At 35.0% G+C, this 24,676-nt stretch overlaps 1 pseudogene; it reads right to left on the bottom strand.

Moving 5' to 3' along the window:
• Nucleotides 1–24,241, bottom strand: part of LOC114890243 — a 38,507-nt pseudogene extending 14,266 nt beyond the window's left edge.
• Between the last annotated feature and the right edge of the window lie 435 nt (nucleotides 24,242–24,676).

The following is a 24,676-nucleotide window of genomic DNA, read 5'->3' as shown; positions in this document are numbered from 1 at the left end:
TAACGGATTTATCTTCCTAAAGTCACTACTTTTTGCTGACCTTCTAAAACTGGCAAAGGTGAGTGGAACCTGTAACTTGGACGCTTCCTAGCAGCACCGTAAGTCCAATAGGCATAGCCTTCAAAGTCTCATTTAGGAAACATATGTCCAAGTTCCCAACTAGTTCTTGTATGTCAAGGAAAACTTAAACACCTGGGAATCTACCATAGTGTAATTTTCCTAATACACAGTAAAGCTTGTTGCATGACTGTGTACATCACATTATAAGTGTGACTCAAGTGACAGCTTATGAAGGTCCTTAGGGCTTGAATGGATTTTTAATATAATGGCCTCATTCCATATACTATGAGAAAATTATCTGCCCCTGGGTATTGTTGATGATACTGAGAAGGCTTATATTTCTCTTGAACACAGATTGTTTCAGTGACCTGTTTCCTTTGCATTCTCAATTTCCACTTTGTATTTTGTCTTATAAAACTGTTTTTTTTTTTTTTTTCTGTGTCATATTCCCTCATTCTGGACCCTACCCCTATTCCTTCTTTATCTTAAAGTATCACTTCTCTAGAAGGTATCACTTAATCAGAAAGTACCATTGTTGGGAAACACATTTTTAACTGATATATGGATGCAGTGAAGGAGAATATATACTACGGTTACTCCAGGCAATAATGTAAATTTTAATATTAGACATCATTGTGCAAAAATTTGCCAGGAATTTTCTACCGTCTGGGAATCTCCCCATAACCTCTGGCTTCTTGCTATAATCTTGAAATCCCCCTTCATATCAATTCTTCCCCTTTTCCAAAAGCCCTTTGGAAAACATCAAACTCTTTCTACATATTTAAATAAACCATTGTCCTGATTCAGTAGATCCAAACTGGGAACCAAGAATCTGCATTTTTGACTAAGTGTCAGAAGGTATTCCTGGCTTTAGCCTGCTCTTCTGGCATAATTATCACAACCTCTTGTTTGTCTCTCAGAAGGGGCATGGTTTGGAAGATGCATTATATGGTTATCCTAAATTAACAAATATTCCTGGTGATTCTGAAGTAATTGGTCCATGAACCATACTCTGTTCTAATGCCTGTTCTCATCAACAAAGGAGAATGAGTCACCACTTTTCCTCCTCAAATGAGGAAATAACGTGGCTATTTGTAGGAAATACAAATGTGGAGCGGGAAGGTTCAAAAGATGTTCTCTACGTTACTAGCATTTTGCTTATTTCCATGTGTTTCACTTTTTTTTATCCCTCTGTAAGCCTTTATGTCTGCAAAGGGCTTTACAGATAGGAAAACCATTACTATTACCTAAGGCCATGAAATTGGTTGGGGATTGATAACATCTAAATCTCAGTCAGGTGAAGCTGCCATGTTCACTATCTCCAGGTGTGTGAAACATAAGTGTCCAGAGATAATGTTTATGTCCATAAGTGTGCACTTAAATCGCAGATGACCTTTAAATATGTGTTAACAGCAGAACGTAACATATGTGTTAACTAGTGTTAACAAGGGACCACCTTCTATTACCTCCTTTCTTCTCCAATTTGTTAACTGGTTGTAAAAACTGAAAATTCAAAAACTAAACATAATTTGATAGTTTCTAAGATTAATCTCCCCTTCAGTGATTTCAAGGAAAAGAAATATACACATATGGAAATGTAAGACATTTTTTTAAATCAAACATCTTGCTGTGGATTTTCATCGAATGGTGTAGTTAATATATTTCCAGTAAACCCATCTTGACCTACTAAAGTGATAATGAACCTTGGAGGATAATGCTGATGTTGGTAAGATTGTTTTAGTGATGTGTGGAGTGAGAAAAAGCATCAGTTTTAAGTGGTATTTTCATGAGTCTCTATAGCATTTGGACATCTTTATTTAAGAAAAAATCTGTTCTTGTGATTTGTTCCAATAATAAACTCCAACAAATATCTCTTCATTTATAAACTTAGATAAAATTTTAACTGTGAAGATTGAGAAAATCATTGATTGGAAAAATATTTCATAGTGCTCCTAAATACCAATTCACCATACACGATTTCACAAGCATAGGGCTGTTCCTTATACAGAGCTGATGTGTAGTTATGGAACACGTAGTTGCATAAATACTGAATACCCAGGGGGTAATGTCACAATTTACTGCCTTGCTTTTCCTTTAGAGTTTATTTCAATGCTGAGGACGACACTGATTTGCTGCCTTGTGCCTGGCCTGTATCTATCTTCAGCTGCTGGTCTATGGGTTAATAACACCCAGGGGAAATCTGGCCCACTGCTAAATGCGTTTAGTCCTTTATATTCTTAGGTCCACTGAAAATCATTATTGGCATTTTCAGTTTATTTATTAGGCAAACCTTTAATGTCAACACACAAGTTTAGGTCGGTTATCTTATATAAATCATCTCTACAGCCATGCCTTATATCACATGATCACAGAGGGGCATATTGTTTGTACACAACAGGGCACAGATGTTTACCATACTGATAGTTTCCATAATAGCTGCGACATAAATATCCATACCTTGTTGTATTTAAATAAGAAATAAATATAATTCCAGGAGTTAAACTAGGAATGTTTTTGTAGGATTCATGAGACAGTGGAGTGTTATGGAGATAGAGTAGATTTTGAACCAAATCCTGAATTCTTTGTTTAGATATGTAATTTTCTCAAGGTGCGAAAGTTTTCCAGTCTCTAAAATGAAGGGTATTACAAGTAATACAAAACATTGTGGCTCTTGTCTATCCACTCCATCAAAAAAAGAGGGAGTCTGAACATTCTAGAAATAGATCTAGCTTCTCAGATCTCCTTGCCCCTGTTAACAGAGTCCGGTGGGACCTGCAGGCATTAGATCTCGGACTGCTTTCCCACTGGCCATCAGAAGAGATCAAGGGAATACCTCCACGTGCTTAGGGTAAGACCGTCCCTCCCCAGCCACCGAACTTCTATTTGCAGCAATTAAAGAGATTACTAGACTTTAATACCTCCTCAACCCCATAATACTCAAATTCTCACCAACATTGTATGCCTTAAATTCAAGACTTATGTAATTTATGCCTTTTATCCCTATTTGTATCAATCATCGAATGAGATCCTAGATTCCCAAATCACCCTTTATCTTCCATATTATAACTTCCATATAATTAGGTTCATCTATTCAACTATCCCTATTTCTCCCTGTACCCCAAATCCTTAAATTCTTCTACTCTGTCTTCTGGAAATCGTAGTCCATTATCAGTAAAAACTCTTACAATATCAATATCTTCTCTGAAAGTTCCCTTAACCTCCATCCTCTAACTGAAATGTGGACAATAATTTCTCTGCATTTCCCTCAAAGAGGGTGCTTCATTTTCTTCCACAGTCCTCATAATTCTGGGCCTGGAGTCAAACTATGTGCTCCTTAAAATCATAACACCTTGAACCCCATCTCATTACATACTATTTCTCATAACCTCTCATTATTGCATCTACCAACCCCCACCTTATTCTCCATTATTTCTTGATGATATTAACTCCTTAAACACTCATTATCCTTAATTACTAATAATTTCAATAAACAGATCAATAATCTTTGCCTTTTCAATTTCTTTTATTCTGTTATTCCAATAATGTTGTCTTCCAACCTATTTCATCTCTCACAGACATATTGCACATATCCTTGTCATTGTCAATAACTGCTAATTGGAATATAACTGTCAAGATTGGGTAGGTTAGGTGCAGTAACAATCCCTAAAGTTAGTCTTATTATAACAACAAATGTTTATTTATTGCTCACACGAATTCTCCTGTGTCTCCAGGCAACTCTCCAGGGCACTTCTCTACCTGTGCTGGCTCCATGTTGCATTTCTGTTGACTTGTGCTTCCATGATTGCTATCTCATGGGAAGACAGATGTTCTCTCCCTTCTGGATAGTGTGCTCATTCAGAATCACAACATCATGTATGCAACCATATAACCACTCCCTCCAACTTTCCCTCCAACCTCATAATTTTTTGAATAAACTTGGACTAAAATTCATTGATCTCATAACATTTTCACTGTCTCTTTCACTTTCAAGATACCCCTCCTTCTCCACTAAAACCCAGCCTAAATCCATTTAGGTAAATAGTTAACATTTCCTTCTATGTGCCCTCATCTTCTTTGCTACTTCTTCCAATATTCGTTTGTTTGACAATGTTCTCACTCCTGCTTAAATGTGGCTCTTTATGTACTTTATATTTTGTTCAAGTCTGGAGAATACAAATAGCTATTTTTATTGCCTTAACCTTGAATTTATCACCAGAAAAATCAAGTGGACTTATAATACTATCTGGCAATGAAACTACATTTCCTTAATTTATTATTTATTTTACTTTTTTAGAGTACTGTTTTACTCCTTTTCTTCTTTCCTCAAGACACATTATTTCCTATCCTTACTCTCAAATAATAACTGTTCCTATCTCACTAAGGAAAGTGACATCATCAAAGGAGAACTTTATCAAACTCATACCATCCCACCTATACATCTAACATCATTGGTTACCATATTCCTGCCTTCTAATCCATTTATAAGGATAAAATTTATCTGCCTGTATCTGAGGCAAAGCTCTACTCTTGTGCACTAGATTCTCATACCTACTGAGGAACACTGTTTATTAGCTATTCTCCTTTCTTTATCCTACAGTTTCAAAATGAGTTTTCCTCTGCCTCATCACATTAGTATACAAAGCAGTTATTGGACATCCTATATAACTGAAAATTCTATTGGCTCTCAATAAAGTTTTAAAATAACTTCATTCTCAGTCCCTTACCTTTACATACATGATTTGCTTCTTGAATCCTTGTGATTGCCTCCTAACATGTTTCTGGTCCTCCAGTAGTATTTCCCAGAATACAACTAATTCTCTCCTTCTTCACTGCTACCACCATATCCAAGTCGCAATCAATTCTTGCCTGGAAATATTCTGTTGCCTCCATGGAATAGTGTAATAGGATATTAACTGGGCTTATTCTCTGCATGTTTGCTTTCCTTAGTTTATTTATAACAGAGTACATTATATTTCTTTTAAAATTTAAGCATATTCAGGTCACTCTTTGTCACAATCCAAATATCTTACTGTGGCCTTGAAGGTCCTACTTCGTCTGGCTTCCACTGGCCACTCTGCCTCACCTTATCTTGCTCTGCTCTTCTGTCCCTCATTCCTCTCCACACTGTCCTACAGCTGCTACTTGAACATGCCAGACATGTGCTGTGTCTCCAGGTCTTTGCATAGTTTCTTCCTTTTGCCTGATATCCTTTTGGATGTGCTTATGGCTCCCTTCTTCATCTGCTTCAAGTCTTTGTTCAATTGTCACTTTCTCAATAAGGTCTGCTCTGACTGCACTATTAAAGTTCTAACTCCACCTACCATTAGCAGTTCCCCTTTCCCTGCTCTAGATTTTATAATACTTGTAACCTTCTGATTATATCATTTACCTATTTATCTTGTTTATGTCTGCTTTCCTCTGAACCTGATGTAAACTCCATGAAGGCTGAAAATTTTGCCTATTTTGTTTATTGATATATTAGCTGTTAATATTAAATTATTAGTAATAACTCAATAAGCATATATTGAACAAATAGTCAGGTGAATGAAATCTGCTACCCATGTCAAAATCTTACACCTTCCAGACAACACATCATCAACTCCTTTAGTTTTTTTTCTTAAAATAATTTTATTCTCAGTACCTTAACATACATAATTTGCTTCTTAAGTTCTTGGGATTGTCTCTTAACACATTTTTAGTCCTTCAGTAGTATCTCCTTTCAACCCATTCTTCTTATGGCTACAGAGCGATCTTCTAAAAATACAATTTTATCAGGTTGGTCCTCTACTTAAATTCAATTATTGCCTGTCATTATTGCCCACTGGATAGAATGTAAGTCCCTTAGGATGGCAAATTAGGCCTTTACATCTGCAACCCCACCACCTCAATAGCTTCATCTCCTCCCAGGCTCCTATCCTCAAACTGATCCCCAACTGTGACCATTATAAGCTGCATTTGTGTCTCCTGCACACTGATTTGCACCTTCTGTGATGGTAGAGATTGCTTTCCTTATAAATTATTGCTTAATTAGAATCTAAAGTATAAGTGATTTTCTTAGTTCATTTCTTGGTTCATTCATTAGTTCAATAACAAAATATCATAGACTGGGTGGCTTATGAACAGCAGAAATGTACTTCTCATTATTCTGAGGGCTGGAAGTTCAAGATCAGGATGGCAGCATAGTCAAATGTAGTCTGCTTCAGTGTCAGAAACATCTAGTTGTATCCTCATATGGTGGAAGGAGATAGGAAGCTCTGTGGCATTTCTTTTATAATGTCACTAATCCCATTCATGAGAGCTCCACCCCCATGACCTAATCACCTCCCATAGGACCCACCTATTAATACCATAACTTGGGGCTAGGATTTCAACATACGAATTTTGGGAGGACACAAACATTCAGACCACAGCAGTGATCAATAAATATTTGTTGGAAAATAAAAAATGAATATACTACTTTTCTCCATGTAGCATGTTCTCTTGCCTCCATGGTTTAGCACATTTTAGTCCCTTTGCCTGAGATGCCATCTTCTGCTTTCTTCACCTGGCTAGTGACTTTGTGTCCTTCAAATTTCAGCTCACGTGACAAACTCTCTCCAAGGACTTTCTCACCCTAAATGTGTTGCTTATTCCTCATATGTCTTTTCATGGCATCTACTATGTCCTTCTCAGTACTAAGAGTAAGACCACAATAATACCACAATTACTCTATTATTAGTAACTGTTTGACTGTCTTTTCCACTGGGACCTGGGTTCCTTGAGTGCAGCAATCATGGTTCCTTCAGGTTATGCCAGCACAGAGCATAGTGCTTGGTAAAAAATAATGAATGAAATAATATCAAATTATATACATAGGTAAACAATGCATTAGCCATGAAAAGTGTTGGTTCTACCCTTGGACACTGTGGACAAGAGATAGGCATCGACTTGCCCAAGTCACAGAGTAAGTCAGTAACATAGCAGAAAATTGGTCCTAGATCATCTCCCTCCAGGCCAGTTACGGCAAGGGGGATATTTCACTCTATTTCTTGCACCCCAGGAAGGTAACCCCACAACTAGCCTTAGGTAGCACATTCAATAGTGAGAGTCAAATAAGGATTATCCTCAATGTGCCTGAGGTATTGTTACATAGCCTCTTTTAGCCTCAACATAACCAGCCAGTTTTACCCAACAGGTGGAAATATGGTTTTTGTATGTTTCTGCTTAAAACTGTTGGTCTATTCCATTATATGACAAGCAGTTGGAATATAAGCTCAAAGAGATGAATAGAGTACATCTGACTGCTTGATTTTGCTAGAGAATGCATCCATTCTGTCTCATTAGTCTAAATGTTTCCAAGAATGTACAGGAGACATGAAGATGACATTAAAGATTTAACTTCTTTGCAATTCAGGAGAATTTTCATCCCCTCAGAAGACCCCAGACAGTGTCCTACAGAGGTATTCTAAGGGCTCTTAAAGACATAGACATAGCATTTAAAGTTGAGGAGTCAAAAGACCCAACATGAAGATGATCCAACAAAGCAGCCCAAAAAGCAAGAATGAGGAGGAATCAATCACATATGGAATACGGTAGTTATAAATAAAGACAAAGATAGGGAGTGCTTTGGATGAAGGGCTCCAAAAGGGAAATATAACTTTAAGAGGAAAATTTGACACTTTAATCAAAGTTAATTAATTAACTTTTAATCAAAGTTATTCTTTGATTAAACATTTACATGACAGTATGTAAAAGGAATTATGTTGGTGCTGGGGAAAACTGTCTAATACGATTTATTTTCTAAATTAATTTACAGTCTAGTTAGATTTGACCGAACAATAGGAATTTTAACAGATCATGAAGGTAAATAGGAAATGAACATGAGATGATGGAAGGAAGGGTATTGTGAGCTAAACAAACAGTTTGAAAAGAATTCAGAGTGCAGAAATGCAGGGCTTATATAGGGAATGTCAGGTGGTTCATTACAATAGGCAAAGGATATACAAAAGGGAATATACAGATGAGGTAAGTTTTGAAGTTTTGAAGACAGATCTGTGTTAATTGACATTTCTGTCTTCACATTTATTGAATTATTTTCACAAACCTGACAAGGTAGGAGACCCCGATGCTCTCTTGTCTCAGTAATATAGAACTGGGGCTAGGGAAAACTTCCTTAGTTTTTTGAGTCTATTACCTAAAATGTAGTGCACTGAATCATAGCCCCCCAAAACAATCATCATATCAATTCCCACAACATCTGAATATTACCTCATGTGATAAAAGAGTAAATATTACCTTATATGGCAAAATATATGATTAAGTTAAGGATTTCGAGAGGAGGAGGCTATCCTGGATTATTTGTGGGCAGTAAAAATAATTACATGTGTGATTATAAAAAGTCGACAGTGGGAAATAAGACAAACACATAGAGGAGGATATAGACACATAGAAGAGAAGGTGATAGATACATAGAAGAGAAGGTGATATAGAACAGATTAAAGAGATGCAGCTATAAGCCAAGGCATGTTGACATCTGCAAGAAACTAGAAGAGGCAAGGAACAAAATCTCCCTTAAAGCCTCCAGGGAGAGGTCAACAACTCTGCCATTTTGATTTCAGATTTCTGCCTTCCAGAACTGTGAGAGAATACTTTTTTTCTGTTGTTTTATACCACCAAGTTTGTGGTAATTTGTCACAGCAGCCTTAGGAAACTAAAATAAAAGGGGAATGGCAGTTTTTTTCTCCCTTAGGTTAGAAGCTTTGAGGCATAAGGAAATGCATCATTTTGTTAAATGATGAATGAATATTATTGTGGCATTGCATTAATATTTATCAGGATATCTACTTGGCAAGAATATTACTTAAAATTTAAAAAGGAAATGTAAAGGACTACTTGGACTGCAGGGGCTAATAGGCTGTGATCTTATCATTGAGACATCATCCATAATTTGAAATTAGTTAAAATACCTACCTACTTTTGGTCATGTTCAGTTTTCTTCCAAGTTTTTGTCTCTGTTGTAGCTACTCTGTAGAATTAGAGTGGAACTCCCCACGAATGTAGTTTAGATGTCAAGCCTGATGATGCTCAACACACCCCAAGAGTGTATGAAAAGTTTCATTACTTACATAGTGAGGCTTTCTAGAGAGAACAAGGCAGGCCCCTCAAGCTGATCCAAAAGTTTCTTGAGAGAGCAAAGAGACAATACTGGCTTTAGGGTCTCAATGGTACTTAGGTAGTGGGTTCATGGTGAGGTTTGTGTGTGTGGCAGGAGCTCGTGTTGTTTTATCCCCTGTCATCATCAAAAGAGGAAGCACCAAAAGCAGAAACTAACACACCACTGTAAAGCAATTATACTCCAATAAAGATGTAAAACAAAAAATATGTATAATGTATGAGGCAGTTGTTTTGTCCTTTTAAATATAAAGATTATTTTTTCATCAAAAAAAAAAAGAAGAGGAAGCACCAGACCTTCTTATCAGGTTGCCCAGATGCAGAGCAGCAGGGGCAGAGGGAGGAGTGAGACTTAAAAGTAGTCAGCACTCAAATATCAAAACATGGAGTCAGATTATTACAGTCCCCATAAAATTATTAAATGTAGTAAATATTGGTTGTTACTCTTTGTCTATTCCTTTTTCTATCGTGGTTGGTTTGTTTTCCCCTCTACAGTTCATCCTCCTCAGTATATTTTCTTCTGTTTTCCTCTAACAATGGATTAAGCCATCCACAGCCACTGTTAAGTGATTGAGGCTGAAGGAGATCTTGACTTTGCTTATAAGTGACAAGCACTGCGTCCCCAGAATCAGGGGGTCTTTGACTTTATCATGTTTACACATGAGTGTTTACACTTGTACTTATGCACTTATCATAAACACAAGTAATCTGGTAATCTGTAATTATCTGGATGACTGAAGCTTTCTGTCCTATCTTGAAAGTAAGTATTGCAAGGTGGCATAAATATGTACCTGATCAAGTGAGAGGTCTCTTGAGTGTAGGATTCCAACTTTATATAATGATGTTCAGTCACTATCTGATGCCTCTCTATATTTTATCAGCCTCAAAAGATACCCAAGGCACTTTGCTATCTTCTCTAATAGCTGTCTCATCAGACAAGTGATTGTATTTCATTGGGAAAGTAGAAATGAAGGAACCAACTCTGTATTCCTCAAAGACTGTGAAATTGTCTGATTTAGAATAAACTAGATAGTTAGGCTATCCTGCTCACTATAATGATGCTGCAAAGGAGAGCTTCTAGTAGAACTTTGTCGAGAGAAATAAGTTTAACAGATTGCTTATGGAGTGGTTTCTGTAATTACATGATGTGCATATCAAAATGGGTTTATGCATTGCATTTCATATCACCATTCTTGTTCCTGTAAAAACATTTTATTAACCTAAAAGCAAATAACTGACACGTTAATGTCCGACATCACAGTCAAATGACATTTATAATAATACCAAGTAAATCTATAAAACTCTTCACTACACTAACATAATTAAATTGGAAGGTAACAGCAGCAGTGTAATACAGGATGCCTGTTCATTTCATCCATTTAGAGGCAAGGATACTTTCCAATTTTAGAACTGGTACCAAAGAAAATATAAGTAAACATACAAGTAAATATAGCTCATTTACATCACTTTGTCCTTTAAAACATTTGCTTTTATGGTAAAAATTGTATTGAAATATTACCGAGTATTCAAAAACAAGAAGAAAGGATCAATAAAACATTTTTAAAGTTTTGTATTTTCTTTTTTACTAAATTGTTGATCTGCCATCGTTGTCATTGTATAATCTTCATGTAGGTGAAACCTCCATTTTGTTTTTTCTTTTAATCATATATCTATTTTTAATTTTATAGTATTCATATTCTCATTTTCGTGATTCTTGAAGTTTATTCCCAGGAATGTCTTGTTTGCCAGAAGAAAAGTTAGAAAAGTTGAATAAAGAAATCCACAGTGTATATTCAGAGGGCTTTATAATTACATATTAATGAGAGAAAAACCACAGAAATTTCATAAACCAAACTGAAGATATTGGCCAATGAATGCATAGGCATTAATAGACACATATATTACAATTCAGTGTAGGTGCAACCACTTAGGAAATCATATATAATTTGGTAGAGTCTGTGATATAGACAATATTCTCACTTGCTTACCTTTTATTGATCATATCTGAAATGATCACTTAAATAAGTACTGGACTCTGATTATATCTTGTTTAAGTACAGATACATTATGTAAGAGGGAAAAACACTTTTAATAATATATTAAATATTCTAGACATATACCCATAAAATTTTAGAACTGGAAGGAAATGAACAATCATGAAGTTTAGGAGACTAATTTACAAAAAGGCATAGTGACTTGGTGAATATTACACAGTGATTAGATGGTGCAGCTAGGATTTGAAATCTTGTGATTTAATTTTATTGCTGTTTTAATAACTTAGAGCTATCTATTTAAAGATGCTTGAATTCTGTACTATTGTAATTCATTCATCAAGGAAGTAAATTAAGGCCAAAATAATATTTATGACTATATCAACATTTGAAGAAGATGACTAGAATACATTTGAAGACAGAATACCCTATTGGTAGTTAACATGCAATGCAGACAGTTACATGCTGAACTTAGTTCAAAGTGCTAAATATTGTTCCAATTATTTCATTTGATTGTTTCTAAAAATGTGCCATATGTCCATTTTCATCCTAATCTTGTATAAATCAGGCATGTGGCTTAGAAACTGTATAATAAATAAAGGATGGTGGAAAGAAGGTAGAAAGGGAGAGAGAAAGGGGAGGAAGGAGGGAAGGAGATGAGTGATGGGAGAAAATAGGAAATCTTGGATCCTGCCTCCAGAAAAACATTCACATGCACACAGGCACACACAAACATTTGAATAAAATTAAGGTGGTTCATATTAACTCGTAAATCACAGATTAAGAGACTCTTTTATCTTAATTCTATAATCAAAAATCCCAAAGATTCAAACATTTAAGAATTATATGATAATTTGGAGTGTATAAGCCAGCTTTCTACCTATTCAAGTCTAAATCCTTTATTTCAGCATTCAGGATTCTCTAACATCTGTCCTGATTTTTATGCCTAGTACGAATTGTGATTGCTTAAGATTTTATATTGATTAAAAAGAAAGATTCTAAAAGACTGTTCCTCTTTCTCATTGCATTACTACTACTACTCATTGTATTATTATTATTTTTTTAATATCTTTATTGGAGTATAATTGCTTTACAATGTTGTGTTAGTTTCTGCTATATAACAAAGTGAATCAACTATACATATACATATATCCCCATATCGCCTCCCTCTTGCGTCTCCCCCCCCACCTTCCCTATCCCACCCTCCTAGATAGGAACAAAGCAACGAGCTGACCTCCCTGTGCTATGCAGCTGCTTCCCACTAGCTATGTATTTTACATTTGGTAGTGTATATATGTCAATGCTATGCTCTCACTTCATCCCAGCTTACCCTTCCCCTTCCCAGTGTCCTTAAGTCCATTCTCTACGTGGGTGTTTTTATTCCTGTCCTGCCCTAGGTTCATTGGAACCTTTTTTTTTTTTTTGGATTCCATGGATATGTGTTAACATACGGTATTTGTTTTTCTCTTTCTGACTTACTTCACTCTGTATGACACACTTGAAGTGCATCCACCTCACAACAAATAACACAATTTTGTTTCTTTTTATGGCTGAGTAATATTCCATTGTACATATGTGCCACATCTTCTTTATCCATTCATCTGTTGATGGGCACTTAGGTTGCTTCCATGCCCTGGCTATTGTAAATAGTGTTGCAATAAACATTGTGGTACGTGTCTCTTTTGGAATTATGGTTTTCTCAGGATATATGCCCAGTAGTGAGATGGCTGGGTCATATGGTAATTCTCTCTGTAGTTTTTTAAGGAACCTCCATACTGTTCTCCATAGTGGCTGTATCAATTTACATTCCCACCAACAGTGCAAGAGGGTTCCCTTTTCTCCACACCCTCTCCAGCATTTATTGTTTGTAGATTTTTTTGATGATGGCCTTTCTGAGTGGTGTGAGGTGATACCTCATTGTAGTTATGATTTGCATTTCTCTAATGATTAGTGATGTTGAGCATCCTTTCATGTGTTTGTTGTCTATCTGTATATCTTCTTTGGAGAACTGTATATTTAGGTCTTCTGCTCATTTTTGGATTGGGTTGTTTGATTTTTGATATTGAGCTGCATGAGCTGCTTGTAAATTTTGGAGATTAATCCTTTGTCAGTTGCTTCATTTGCAAATATTTTCTCCCATTCTGAGGGATATCTTTTTGTCTTGTTTATGGTTTCCTTTGCTGTGCAAAAGCTTTTAAGTTTCATTAGGTCCCATTTATTTATTTTTGTTTTTATTTCCATTTCTCTAGGAGGTAGGTCAAAAAGGATCTTGCTGTGATTTATGTCATAGAATGTTCTGCCTATGTTTTCTTCTAAGAGTTTTATAGTGTCTGGCCTTACATTTAGGTCTTTAATCTGTTTTGACTTTATTTTTGTGTATGGTGTTAGGGAGTGTTCTAATTTCATTCTTTTACATGTAGCTATCCAGTTTTCCAACCACCACATATTGAAGAGGCTCTCTTTTCTCCATTGTATATTCTTGCCTCCTTTGTCAAAGATAAGGTGACCATATGTGTGTGGGTTTATTTCTGGGCTTTCTATCCTGTTCCATTGATCTATACTTCTGTTGTTGTGCCAGTACCATACTGTCTTGATTACTGTAGCTTTGTAGTATAGTCTGAAGTCCAGGAGCCTGATTCCTCCAGCTCTGTTTTTCTTTCTCAAGATTGCTTTGACTGTTCGGGGTCTTCTATGTTTCCATACAAATTATGAAATTTTTTGTTCTGTGAAAAATGCCAGTGGTAGTTTGATGGGGATTGCATTGAATCTGTAGTTTGCTTTGGGTACTATAATCATTTTAACAATGTTGATTCTTCCAGTCTAAGAGCATTGTATATCTCTCCATCTGTTTGTATCATCTTTAATTTCTGTTATCAGTATCTTATAGTTTTCTACATACAGGTCTTTTGTCTCCTTAGGTAGGTTTGTTCTTAGGTATTTTATTCTTTTTGTTGCAATGGTAAATGGGAGTGTTTCCTTAATTTCTTTTTCAGATTTTTCATCATTAGTGTATAGGAATGCAAGAGATTTCTGTGTATTAGTTTTGTATCCTGCTACTTAACCAAATTCACTGATTACCTCTAGTAGTTTTCTGGTAGTATGTTTAGTATTGTTTATATATAGTATCATGTCATCTGCAACAAGCAACAGCTTTACTTCTTCTTTTCCAATTTGGATTCCGTTTATTTCTTTTTCTTCTCTGATAGCTGTGGCTAAAACTTCCAAAAATATGTTGGATAATAGTGGTGAGAGTGGACAAACTTGCCTTGTTCCTGATCTGAGAAGAAATGGTTTCAGTTTTTCACCATTGAGAATGATGTTCGCTGTGAGTTTGTCATATATAGCCTTTATTTTATATTGAGATAAGTTCCCTCTATGCCTACTTTCTGGAGGGTTTTATTCACAGATGGGTGTTGAATTTTGTCAAAAGCTTTTTCTGCATCTATTGAGAGGATCATATGGTTTTTCTCCTTCAGTTTGTTAATATAGTTTATCACATTGATTGATTTGCATATGTTGAAGAATCCTTGCATTCCTGGTATAAACCCCACTTGATCATGGTGTATGATCCTTTTAGTGTGCTATTGGAGTCTGTTTGCTAGTATTTTGCTGAGGATTTTTGCATCTATGTTCATCAGTGATATTGGCCTGTAGTTTTCTTTCTATGTGACATCTTTGGTTTTGGTATCTAGGTGATGGTGGCCTCCTGGTATGTTTTTGGGAGTGTTCCTCCCTCTGCTATATTTTGGAAGAGCTTGAGAAGGATAGATGTTAGCTCTTCTCTAAATGTTTGATAGAATTCGCCTGTGAAGCCATCTGGTCCTGGGCTTTTGTTTGTTGGAAAATTTTTAACCACAGTTTCAATTTCAGTGCTTGTGGTTTGTCTGTTCATATTTTCTATTTCTTCCTGGTTCATTCTCAGAAGATTGTGCTTTTCTAAGAATTTGTCCATTTCTTCTAGGTTGTCCATTTTATTGGCATATATTTCTTGTAGTACTCTCTCATGATCCATTGTATTTCTGCAGTGTCAGTTGTTACTTCTCCTTTTTCACTTCTAATTCTGTTGATTTGTGTCTTCTCCCTTTTATTCTTGGTGAGTCTGCCTAATAGTTTATCAATTTTGTTTACCTTCTCAAAGAACCAGCTTTTAGTTTTATTGATGTTTGCTATTGTTTCCTTCATTTCTTTTTCATTTATTTCTGATCTGATCTTTATGATTTCTTTCCTTATGCTAATTTTGGGGATTTTTTTGTTATTTCTCTAATTGCTTTAGGTGTAAGGTTAGGTTGTTTATTTGACATGTTTCTTTTCCTTGAGGTAAGATTGTATTGCTATAAACTTCCCTCTTAGAACTGCTTTTGCTGCATCCCATACGTTTTGGGTCATCGTATTTTAATTGTCATTTGTTTTTAGGTATTTTTTTATTTCCTCTTTGATTTCTTCAGTAATCTTTTGGTTATTTAGTAGTGTATTGTTTATCCTCCATGTATTTGTATTTTTTACATATTTTTTCCTGTAATTGACATCTAGTCTCATAGCGTTGTGGTCAGAAAAGCTACTTGGTATGATTTCAATTTTCTTAAATTTACCAAGGCTGGATTTGTGACCCAAGATATGATCTGTCCTGGAGAATGTTCCATGAGCACTTGAGAAGAAAGTGTATTCTGTTGTTTTTGTATGGAATGTCCTATAAATATCAATTAAGTCCATCTTGTTTAATGTATCATTTAAAGTTTGTGTTTCCTTATTTATTTTCATTTTGGATGATCTGTCCATTGGTGAAAGTAGAGTGTTAACATCCCCTACTATGATTGCGTTACTGTTGATTTCCCCTTGTATGGCTGTTAGCATTTGCCTTATGTATTGAGGTGCTTCTATGTTAGGTGCATAAATATTTACAATTGTTATATCTTCTCTTGGATTGATCCCTTGATCATTATGTAGTGTCCTTCTTTGTCTCTTGTAATAGTCTTTATTTTAAAGTCTATTTTGTCTGATATGAGAATTGCTACTCCAACTTTCTTTTGATTTCCATTTGCATAGAGTATTTTTTTCCATACCCTCACTTTCAGTGTCTAAGTGTCCCTAGGTCTGAAGTAAGTCTCTTGTAGACACCATATATACGGGTCTTGTTTTTGTATCCATTCATCCAGTCTGTGTCTTTTGGTTGGAGCATTTAATCCATTCACATTTTAGCTAGTTATCAATATGTATGTTCCTATTACCATTTTCTTAATTGTTTTGTTATTGTGGGTCTTTGCCTTCTCTTGTGTTTCCAACCTAGAGAAGTTCCTTCAGCATTTGTTGTAGAGTTGGTTTGGTGGTGCTGAATTCTCTTAGCTTTAATTGTCTGTAAAGGTTTTAATTTCTTCATCAAATCTGAATGAGATCCTTGCTGGGTAGTGTAATCTTGGTTGTAGATTTTCCCTTTCATCACTTTAAATATGCCCTGCCACTCCTTTCTGGCTTGCGGAGTTTCTGCTGAAAGATCAGCTGTTAACCTTATGGGGATTCTCTTGTATGTTATTTGTTGTTTGTACCTTGGTGCTTTTAATATTTTTTCTTTGTATTTAATTTTTGATAGTTTGATTAATATGTTTCTTGGCATGTTTCTCCTTGGATCTCCTTTATCCTGTATGGGACCCTCTGCGCTTCCTAGAGTTTATTGACTATTTCCTTTCCCATATTAGGGAAGTTTTCAACTATAATCTCTTCAAATATTTTCTCAGTCCCTTTCTTTTCCTCTTCTTCTTTTGGGACCCCTATAATTCGAATGGTAATGCATTTAATGTTGTCCCAGATGTCTCTGAGTCTGTCCTCAATTCTTTTCATTTTTTTTTCTTTATTCTGCTCTGCGGTAGTTATTTCTACTCTTTTATCTTCCAGGTAACTTATCCGTTCTTCTGCCTCAGTTATTCTGCTATTGATTCCTTCTAGAGAATTTTAAATTTCATTTATTGTGTTGTTCATCATTGTTTGTTTGCTCTTTAGTTCTTCTAGGTCCTTGTTATACTTTTCTTGTATTTTCTCCATTCTATTTCCAAGATTTTGGATCATCTTTACTATCATTACTCTGAATTCTTTTTCAGGTAGACTGCCCATTTCCTCTTCATTTGTTTGGTCTAGTGGGGTTTTACCTTGCTCCTTCATCTGCTGCTGCATAATTCTCTGTCTTCTCATTTTATTTAACTTACTGTGTTTGGGGTCTCCTTTTCACAGGCTGCAGGTTTGCAGTTCCCGTTGTTTTTGGTGAGATTGGTTCAGTGGCTTGTGTAGGCTTCCTGGTGGAGGGGACTGGTGCCTGTATTCTGGTGGGTGGGGCTGGACCTTGTCGTTCTGGTGGGCAAGGCCACGTCCGGTGGTGTGTTTTGGGGTATCTGTGAACTTAGTATGATTGTAGGCAGCCTCTCTGCTAATGGGTGGTGTTGTGTTCCTGTCATGTTAGTTGTTTGACATGGGGCATACAACAATGGAACTTGCTGGCCGTTGGGTGGAGCTGGTTCTTAGCATGGAGGCAGAGATCTCTGGGAGCACTCTTGCCAAGTGATATTACATGAATTTTCAAATCGATTTCTAAGTCAATTTGGGTTAGAATATTTGAACATGAGTTTAAACTCTTCTGTCTTTCACTACATTACCAAACAACCTAACTTCTTTGGACTTCTGTTTTCTCATCTCTAAACTGGATAGAATTATCCAGTGGGTTATTTTAATAAATAAACAGATAAAGTTTAAAAGACACATTTTAAATTGAAAATTTCTAATTTACAGTGTTAATTGTGTTTATGTCCTTTACTACAAAGGTTATAACTGGGGCAGCCTGCATGCTGCGCAAATTTGGTGTGTTTTGTTTTGTTTTCTTTTGTTTTGTTTTGCAGCCTGATAATACCTTAATAAGTTGAGTGAACATTTAAGAATTGGAATATTTTACATAAAAATCCCTATTTTAGGGCTTCCCTGGTGGCGCAGTGGTTGAGAGTCTGCCTGCCGATGCAGGGGACACGGGTTCATGCCCCGGTCCGGGAAGATCCCACATGCTGTGGAGTGGCTGGGCCCGTGAGCCATGGCTGCTGAGCCTGCGCGTCCGGATCCTGTGCTCCACAACGGGAGAGGCCACAATAGTGAGAGGCCCGCGTACTGCACAAAAACCCCCCCAAAACAAAAAACAAACAAAAAAATCCCTATTTTAGTTTCTTTTTTCTTTTTAAAGTATAATGTTTGAAAACATTTTAGGAAGGAATATATATATATGTATCTCCTGCTTCTTGTAGTTGCTACAGTCCATTTTATATTTGAATGTCTAAACTTCAGTCACATTTGTTGTAGAAACTCAAAAACTACCATGAAATCTTTGTCTCCCTTGATCTCTTAATTGAACTTTCAAAATTTGTTCTGATTGACTCAGTGCACAGCAGCATGGCCTTTGTAGTTTTTTGACTTTGCAACCTCTCTTTTCTGTAGTAATTTTCCTAGAATAGGTGCCAAATACAAGTTTGTTCAATGTGAATCTGGTATGATTTGAAGGCCTCAAGGAGACATTGTTTCTGCCATAAAATCCTGCTCAGGCAGGGAATTCTGCTGGCTTTAGATTCATTCTTTTAATTTAACCTTTTGATCCTCGTTATATTGCAAATATCACTGGGAAAAATAGTGCTTAGTTTTCAATAATTTGTTGAGTAATGCTAATAATAGGTATTGAGTTTCATATCATTGCAACATTTGAAACACAAAATTGTTCTGTGTAATACCAAAGACACTGCTTTTTAATTGTTGGCTTCTGTCACATTTGGATCCAGGAGATCACACAATATCATCAAAACAGGCTGTCCTTTCATTGTTCAGGTTAGCTTTCCTCTGTGTGGGTACAACTCTTAGTCAGATATTCTTCCTCTGGCCGCCAGGAAGTATCAGGCTTACAGCCTGTCAGATTTCAACTTCCAGTGGGAGGAAGATGCCATTTTTCCACTATCTCATACGGTTATCATGAGGATTAAAACCATGAGTGAATAAAAAACACTTAGAACAGAGCCTGGCATATAATAAGTATATATTTGTTATTAGGAAAAATTCTGGGCCTCAATGTTACTGGCCTGACTGGGACTGTATGTGTATAACCATGTATATATGTTCTTATTGCTTGAATTTCACCTCTCAGTTTCTAAGGAGTGGGATCCAGCATCCCAAGACCTTGTGGAATAGAAGAGGGAAGATTGGAAATCAGAGTTATGTTATTAACAAAGAGGGGGAAAGGAAGTCATCAGGGAAAAAAAAGTGTACATATATATATATATATATGTTAAACCTTCAACAAGGAGAGGAAAATAATTCTACCATTTGTGCAATCCTAAAAAACAGGTCCCAAATACAAGAGAAACTTATTCTCTATATGAAATATTGACTTAAACAGTAATGTTCATAGATGCCTGTTTTGATACCAGTTTTTTCAGTAACACTGCACTTCCCTTCCTGCTATTCCACTTTAAGAAGACTATCATTACATTTGCAGGTAATGAGATTTCAGGGAATTCCATTATCTTTTGGCAGCCAAAATGAGATACACATTTCATCACCATCTTCAATCTGGAGAAAGCTAATGGTTGGATCCTGACCTTTTGTGCTTGATGTGGAGATATGCAGCATCCTTTACACACATGGATTAGTATTTTGGGAATATATTTAATGGTGACAAGAATCAGAACACATACTTCATAGGTCTGTTAGGTGCAGAATTATGTTATGATTCAGTAGTGATTTATGAAACAGAAGCAAAAACTTCCCTAATGGCGGAACTATATCCTCCACAGGCATAAACTGTCTTATTCTTCTGCAGGTACTGGAATGCTTGTATAAAGCAAGCATTTGACAGCAATATTGATTCTGAATCCAACATTAGTGTGGCCAGAAAAAAAATGTAAAAGCACCTTGTATCTATTTGGAGTGTGGTTTAAACTGTTAAATGCCTTTCTGTGTGCCATCATGGCAAATGAGTAGCTATTTATGGATCTTGAATAATACTAACAGAGTTTTACTTGAATTTATTTTAACACTTTAACTCATATTTATCTGTCACTTTTTATTGTTCAAGGCTGCTACCAAATTTGAGCCTAGCTATTTCCATTTTATTAAAATATTACTAAGTACACACTTGATAAAAAAATGTGTAATGAATTAAGAAGACCATTGATACAAGTGTCTGGTTGATGTTATTATAAAGTTACAAAAAATTAAAGTGCTTTTTTTTTTTAACACCAAAATAGCATCCTGTCATAGGCATTGATTCCTATTTCAAGTTTCATTGAGAAAAGATTTGTTTTATCCTTTCCAATAAGCACAAATTGTGGTGAAGTTATACTTGCATATTAGGGAAATGTATTTAGTTACAGATTGTCTTTGATTAGGAGTTATTTTAGTAAAAATACTATTTCATTTTTTGTCTGTTCTGAATTATTTTCAAGTATGCAACATACTATCCTAAACATATGTAAATCTTCTCCAAAAGCAAGTCAAACCATGTTTTAAATCACGGAAATAAAAATTTTCACTATTAACTCCCACCAAGTCTAACATATGGACACTCAGCATAAAACATTTTTATTAACAATTTGTAGAGCCCTTATATCTGCTGGTTTTAGGCTGAGTAACAGTTTTCACATAGGTCTATAGTTCTTTATAGATTATAAAACATTTTTACATGCATTTTTTCTCCAGCACCTGTGTCAGATCTGTGAAATTAAGGAAGCATTTGAGGGGGTATATTGCACCTCATATTCCAAATTACAGATTGCTGCCAGCCATGCACTCATGGTTAAAAGAGTCCATGTGTCTGCCTAAGTGTCTACCACATTGTCAGACAGTGATATGAGACTCAACCATTGATTATTACACCCATAAGATATTCTATTATTTCAGTCATGTAGTTTAGTTTTCAGTGTTTCATATTGAAAACTTACACATTTTCCCCCATTTAGGATGACTAAGTGAAGGCAGTAAAAATGTAGAAATTATTCACAAGGAAACATTGTTTTTCAAAACTTACTCATAAGTATGTTAAACATTAATCTGTATGACTATAATCTTTATATTACTCTATTAGGTGACTGGTGCTGCTTACAAGTAAATGATCATTTCACATACGTATTGTAAATATTTTCAACAACTTTGATTATTTTGTTGTGTCTGGATACCTAAACCTAAGGACACATGTGTCCATTTCCTCCATGGCACAGAGAATACAGAGCTTGCTTACATTTGGTGGCACAGACATTACCAGTTTTCTCTTTCATCACTCCTTAATAAGATAAAATATACAACAATAATGTATGAGTCTTTTCTGAGCTTCAATATTAAAATGATCAAATAGGAAAAAGGGAAAAACCTTGCAAACTAAACTCATCTGCCATTAATAAACCCCATCTGCCATTTTATGGCACATACACAAACTGCTATAGGAAGATGCCAAGACAATTTAGAATTTCCTTCTACAAGGACCTGAGCCAGAGCTAATTTCATTCAAAGGATAAATGAGCAAACTATTCCTTTGCCAACTGACAAAACGTAATGATTCATGATTAATGGATCCTTGTGTTTTTCCTTCGAAGACCTCTTCTTTCTGTATGGCAATACTGTAATCAGTGCAGGAGGAGAACCTGAAACTTTAAATGTGAGAGCAGCAAATCTGATCTATGGTTAGGATTGGCTTATTATTAGCAAAGAGAATGACTGATGATAGAAAAGGCTGTCTTTTGAACCTTATAGGGCATATGCTAAAAATATTTTAAAACATTAGTCTGCTCTAGATTAAGTTTTCTTAGGAAACAAGTTTTTGCTATTAAATGTTTTTGCTCTGATGATTAAATCTAATTACTTAAAAAACCATTAAGAGATGTTGACTCAATCACTTATGACTTGTTTTTTAATTATAAAATTGGAATCACTCTTTGATAGAATTAGCAGTCTTTTTAGTGTTAGCTGTAGGGTAAAACAGTAACTTATATATTGTTAAATAATTTAGGAAAAACGATTCTGATGGAAAACAAGAAAGTGTTCTATTTTTATCCCTAATAATGAATGTACTGATAAATATGATTGAAAAAAAATTAGTCAGCACTCATTTCTTCTATCCTTATTGTCAAGGATATTAGTGCCTAAAGAGTACGAGAGTATTTCCCAAATACTATCAACATATCAGAACAACAAGGTAATTCTCATTGGTAATCTATTTGGGTTTCTCCTTTGACTCTGGGCAACTATTTAGTGACAAAATATACAACTGTCAGCTTATAGCCAGCATAATTTACAGATATCTTGCTTCTAAGTAATGGGGAGATTTTGTAAACATGAGATCAATAAAAATGTAAAAATGCGTTGATCACATTGTGAAAGGACTGTGAAAGGATGATTAGTCTGTTGAATAAAAGTTATATTAATAAGCAGTATATACAGTCTGATTAAAAGCCAATAAAATGGGCACATTTTATAATATCTCATGAAACAAAATTATAACATACACACAAAAATTTTATTGGTCAATAAAACTCCTGCCTGAATAACTTTCATGGTTATAAAATTTACATGGATATATATTTGCCTATTATGTGCTTAAATGTTATCATTATTAAAAGTCAAATAAAACTTAAACATAGTGTATATTAGAATAAGCCATATGAAATTGAGTAATTCCATCTTTTTTCACTATAATATTGAGAATTTTATTTATTCGAATTATAAAAGGACCAATAAAAATTCTAGTTGTCTCTTCTAGTTCTGTTAGAGGAGAAAACTCAAGTTATCCTATATGTGTATAACAAAGTGCTTGGGATAGTAACTGGCACAAAGTATATACTCAATATGTTAGTCCTTATTATTTTATCATCACCATTATCATCATTATTAGTAAAGAGTTAATAGGATCAAGTGGCAGGATTTCCGATATAAATAGCAATGGAATCAATGGGAAATCTTGAAGGCATTCAGTGGAAATAAAAAAATGGTTATCCAGAACCGATAGATCTAGAGATAAACATTGGGATGAAGGCTAATTTACTCCTCAGTAACATAGGAGAGTAGTGTCTACTTTTGAGGTTCTTCTTTTGATAAAATGAAATCATGTATAAAAAGCTACCAGGATAGTGCTTGACTTGTAGTAACCTCTAACAAAGAAAGATTACTTGTTCTTTTGTTTTCAATGACATTCATTAAATTTTCTTTTCCTCAGGACACTGTCAAATATTGTTTTTATTATGATAAGTGACATGCCAACTTAATTTAGTATATCTTGAAAATTGAAGACAGTCTTATTAGAAAAATGAAAGAAAATATTCATATTAAAATTCATATTGGGAAGCTGTTGTTAAAGATTTTGCATTGGGGTACTAGCATTAATAATGATCGTTATATTGATGTTATGATGTGTATCAGGAAAAACTTTGTTAAAATTTATAAATTAAGATGGGCATTACTGGGAAGTCAACAGTTAGGCTAATTCAGGTATAATTAATTCTCTTTTTTTGTCCTGGTAGTTACTGTGTTCTAATTTGAGGCAAGAAGTAAATAGGTTCTCAATGCCTTTTTTCAGAATTGTAGTACAACTCAAAAAATTGAAGTATGATAAATCATGTTGAACCCTAATGTTTTCTAAAAAGCTTTTGAGGTTTTCTGTATGTGTTTGGTTTTGTTGTTTTTGTTTTTTTCTGTTTATTCTTAATATATTAAAAGAGAAATTATTTTGCAATACAGCTGTGTACTTAGAGTGCTTCACAGAGCAAAAGAACTCTTTGTGCCTGTATAGATGTTTCAATAAAACAGTAAAAAGTATTTCCTTTCCTTTTCTTTTTCTATTCCCTCACTTCCATTCCTTACTGCACACAAAAGTGTTTAGACATTTAGTTTAGACATTCTGACATTCTTCTAATTCACCCAACACATTAAATATATAAACTGTTAACAGCAGCTCTAAATTGGTTGTTAGATTAAATGAATTTTAAGTATTCTATTTCAAATTTTCCATGTTTTCAGCTACTCACCTGAGGCTTAATGACCATGATGGCATAAAATGTGTTCATTGGGAATGTAAGAGAAACAGGAAAGAAGGAAAAACTTTGATCTGATGATTGAATTTTAAATATTAAGATTCTCAAAACCTATAATTCCATTTAGTTCTTGATGCAAATGAGTTAAGTCAGTACTTCAGTCCTGAGTGTATTTGTTGGGTGAGAAATTTTTGAGAGACATTAGGTATCTTGTTAATTCACAAAATTTCAGAGAGTTAATTCTGTTTTTTCAACTAAGCAGGTTAAACACTGACTATGGTACCCAGTAAACAAATGTTCTCCTTTCTGGGTGAGCTGTGATATTTCATTTTTTCACATTTTTGTCTTAGGTTTTTCTCACAGTAAACATAAATTGAGCATTGATGTTATAATGTTTTTGATTCAATTTCATATTGACTCATCTGTTTATTTTTCATGTTTTTATTG

This window comes from Monodon monoceros, unplaced genomic scaffold (assembly GCF_005190385.1).
Source record: "Monodon monoceros isolate NGI ecotype Baffin Bay Population unplaced genomic scaffold, NGI_Narwhal_1 Super_Scaffold_11, whole genome shotgun sequence".
NCBI lineage: Eukaryota > Metazoa > Chordata > Mammalia > Artiodactyla > Monodontidae > Monodon > Monodon monoceros.
The sequence above is the reverse complement of the archived record's forward strand: the minus strand, read 5'-3'. Positions and strand labels throughout refer to the sequence as shown.